The following is a 4,472-nucleotide window of genomic DNA, read 5'->3' on the forward strand; positions in this document are numbered from 1 at the left end:
CTGTGTCCAATCCACGCATCTCGAATTTCCGTAATTCCCCTATGAGAGACAGCACATTTCTAACACACTATTAAACGAGCAAATAATTTCATCGATAAGAACCCGCTTCTGCTACTCACTGGGCCAGAAAGCAAATCTTTCAGTATTGATCGCCATGTGGGGGACAAAGGAGCCTGCAGCACCTGCCTCTGCGTGTGGCCTCTGCTGCTGGTGCTGGCTGACCGCCCCTGACAGGGAGAGCAGAGGCTGACCGCAGGTGCACGTGGAAACGCACACGCAGCACCGCGCTGTCCAGGCCCAAGTGTTTCATGGGAGTCACAGTCCTCAGAACGGGACTTAAAAGGATTGCTTACAGAATCAAGAGTACTGCGGGGGAAGGAGATCAAAGGGTGCCCCATGGCACCTGCTGAGGCAGGGGCAGGGATCGAAGTGGCTGACAAAGCCACCGCCCAAAAACGTCCTGAGACGTTACGGCAGTGACGATATCTGGCAAGTGGAAACATTGTATAAGTGACAATAATCGTTACTGCTAATACTTACTGAGCACCAAGGCTCTCCACTGTGTGAATACTCAATGTGCTTGAACTTATTTAACTTTATAATAACTATTTGAGATTTATCTGAGAAAAATGAGGCGGGAGAAGTTGAATAACTTTCCTAAGGTTATCTAGCTGGTGAGTGGAGAAGCCAGGATTTAAGCCATTTTATCTGACTGCAAAACCTACGCTATTTACAAAAAAAAGGAGAGTGACATGGTTAATTTGGTTAACAACTGCACGTGTAAAAATTATGTAGAGATTTTAGACAACACAAACCTGGATATAAATCAACAGTTTGGTGTGGCTGTCAAAAAGGAAAGAAAGAAAGGAAGAAAGAAACAAAGAAAGAAACAAAGGAAGAAACAAAGGAAGAAAGAAACAATGAAACGGAGAGAGAAAGAAAAGAAAAAGAAATGGATTCAACTGTTAGTTGCATTGCTAATAATAATAGCTGACATTTATTAAGGACTAGCCCTGGTCATGCGCTAGGCTCTGTTCTAAGTACTTTACCTGTACTAACTCATTTGACCTTCACGATGATCTTACAAGGTCACCCTCTTTTCGCAGAAGAGGGAACTGAGGCTCAGAAAGGGAAAGACCTGGCCCAGGGCAGCAGTGGCCAGAATGTGGCGAATGAATGGGGGCGGACTCTGTAGATATGTCTGCAGAAGCAAGTGGAAGATTCTGAGTTCATGGAACATAGTCATGATTTGCACAAATGGTTCTTAGTGTGCGTGAAGTCCCCGCAGGGGGCGGGGGTGGGGGGGAACTCAGTGTCATGGCGTGCTCCCATGCCCACACTCAGAGAGGACGAGTCCAAAGCAGCATTTTATAATCTACCGTCCTGGGCGATCAGATGTCAGGTAGTCCTCTGAGGATGCAAAGTGTCCTCATGGCCGTCCAAGCCTGGCTAAAGACGAGATATTTCAGGCACAAGAAAAAAGTCTTGTCCCAAAGACTCAGAAGAAGAGATGAAGAAAAAAGTTTTCACACCCACACCCACACCCCCCGCCCATTCCTCAGGCTCTCATAAAAGATAGGTTAAAAATTATGTCCAATTGTAGAGGATATTTTTTATTTATACACTTAGATCCTACTTGTTTCCTTTTTTTTTTTTTTACAGTGGCTTTGTTGCTTTTATGGTCATAACTGCCATAAAAATCATGATACATTCAGCAAAAATCATATTTTAGAGGAATATTGTGACACTGAAAAGCTACATAATAGACTTTATTTTCAGAAAAATTTTAGGTTCACAGTAAAATTGAGGAGCAAGGACAGAGTCCCCAGAGAGCTCTGACCCCCACATGCACACACAGCCTCCCGCCAACATCGAGACCCCGCATTAGTGTGGTGCTTCTTACAATCGATGAGCCAACATGACACATCATGGTCAACCAAAATCCACAGCTTCCTTTAGCGTTCACTCTCAGAGCTGTACAATCTACAGACTTTGACAAACGTATACTGTTTGTCAGTATACGTTTGTCAAAGTCTCCACTATCATGCTGTCGTACAGGATAGTTTCACTGCACTGAAACCCCCGTGCTCAGCTGTCACCCGCCCTCCCTTCCCCTCCCCACCCCCACCGGGAAGCCCCGGTGTCCACTGATCTTTTCACCGTCCCTATAGCTTTGCCTCTTCCATGGCGTCATGTGGCAGGAATCGTAGAGGATATCGCCTTTCAGATTGGCTTCTTTCATTTAGAAATACACATCTAAAGTTCCTTCATGTCTTCTCATGACTTGATAGTTTATTAATTTTTATCACTGAATAATATACCATTGGACAAATGTACCATATTTTGTTTATACTTTCGCTTATGGAAGGACATCTTGGTTGTTTCTATGTTTTGGAATTAGCTTCTATAAATATTTCCGTGCAGAGTTTTGTGTGGATGTAAGTTTTCAACTCAGTTTAGAGAAATAGCAAGGTGAGCGATTGTTGGGTTGTACAGTCAGAGCACTTTTGGCTTTCGTAAGAAACTACAGGGCTGTCTTCTGAAGTGGCTGCGGCCATTTGCACCTACACCAGCAGTGAGCAAGGTTCCTGGTGCTCCAGGTCCTCGCCAGCGTTTAGCGTCGTCAGTGCTCTGTCTGGGTCGTATTTATTCTTGTAGGCGCGTCGTGGGCTCTCACTCGCCGTGTTAATTTGTAATTCCCTAACAACATTTTGTATGCTTATTGGCCATCTGTATGTCACCTTTGGTGACATGTCTGTTCAGGTGTTTTGCCAGTTTTTGAATTGGGTTGTTCATTTTCTTACTGTTGAGTTTTAAGCGTTCTTATTTGGGGTACTAGTCCTCTGTCAGGTCGGTACTAGTCTTTTATCAGATATCTTTTGCACACATTTTCTCAGTTTGTGGCTTGTCAGTCTCATTCGCTTCACTGCAGAGCAGAAGATTTTTCATTTCAATGAAGTCCAACGTAACAATTTTTTCTTTCATGAATCATGCCTTTGATGTATCTAAAAAGTCATCAACATACCCAACAGTGTCTCGATGTTCTATTATCTTCGAGGCATTTTATAGTTCTGCAACTCGTATTTAGCCTATGATCAGTGTGCCGCGTTGAACGTCCAGTTGACCCAGCAGCATGTGTTGAAATCGCCAACCTTCTCCACCGAGTTGACTTTGCTCTGTTGTCAAGACCGCTTGACCTCGTGTAGGTCTATTTCTGGGCCGTTTTGTTCCATTGATCTATTTTCCATTCTTTCACCAATGCCACACTGTGGCTTCACAGTAAGTCTCAAAGTGTGGTAGTGTCGGTCCTCCGACTGTTCATCTCCAATATTTTGTTGGCTATGCTGGGTCTCTTGCCTCTCCTGTAAAGTTTAGAAAGTCTGTTATATTAGCAAAATGACTTTGACTGGGGTTACATTGAATCTATACAGCAAGTCGGACAGAAATGACATCCAACAATGCCGAGTCTCCCCGCCAAAGAACATGGATCGCTTTCCGTTTACGTAGTTCTTCGATTTCTTTCAACAGAGTTTTGTGATTTTTCTCATGTGCATCTCGGGGTGTGAATGTAGGTGGTGCTACATTTTAAATTTCAAATTCCAGTTGTTCATTGCTGGTATATAGTAAGTCGATTGACTTTTGTACATTAAGCTTATATTGTGCAACCTTGCTGTAACCAATATTTGTTCCAGGTCAATTTTTAGTTGATGGTCTGAAGTTTTCTACATAGATGATTATGCCATCTGTGAACAAAGATAGTTTTATTTATTCCTTCCCAGTAGATACACTTTTTAGTTCGTTTCCTCATCTAAATGCATTAGCCAGGGCTCGCAGCCCGATATTGAAAAGGAGTCGTGAGAAGAGACATTTTTGCCTTGCTCCTGGGCTTAGCAAGGAAGATTCCAGTTTCTTTCCATTAAATGTGTTAGTCGAAGATGTCCTTTATTAATTTGAGGATATTCCTCTCTATTTCTAGTTTGCTGACAATATAATTTTAATACTTAAAAAAGTGCAAAAACGTACTGCATGCAATTTCATTCTGATTTTGTGAAAACTGTATTTTACATTGGCAAAGAGGTGTGGAAGGGAATACGCATAATTAGAAGTAGTCACTTTTGGCTGGATAATGGGTATTTTCTTAGCGTATTTCTGTATTCCTTGAATGTGCCCCTATAAACCTTGACGGATTTTTTACCTTGGAAAAATAACATTATGGAAAGTGATTAGGTGTCCTGGAGAGACGGTTTGCGGACAAAAAAAAAAAAACCAAAAACAAAAACAAAACACATTAGCGGCTGCATTCAATGGAAATCTAGGAAGAGCCAGCTGATTCAGTAACTGTGTTGTCAGCTAAGATGTAAGCGCTCTGAGGGCCATGTGCGACCTGGAGACACCGCAGCGAAGTCAGTCCGCTCAGCTGCGTCTCTGCTTTGCCCACGAAGTGCCGTGTACTCATCTGGCGTCCCGGGCAT

The sequence above is a fragment of the Pteropus vampyrus genome, unplaced genomic scaffold (assembly GCF_000151845.1).
Source record: "Pteropus vampyrus isolate Shadow unplaced genomic scaffold, Pvam_2.0 Scaffold237, whole genome shotgun sequence".
Lineage (NCBI taxonomy): Eukaryota > Metazoa > Chordata > Mammalia > Chiroptera > Pteropodidae > Pteropus > Pteropus vampyrus.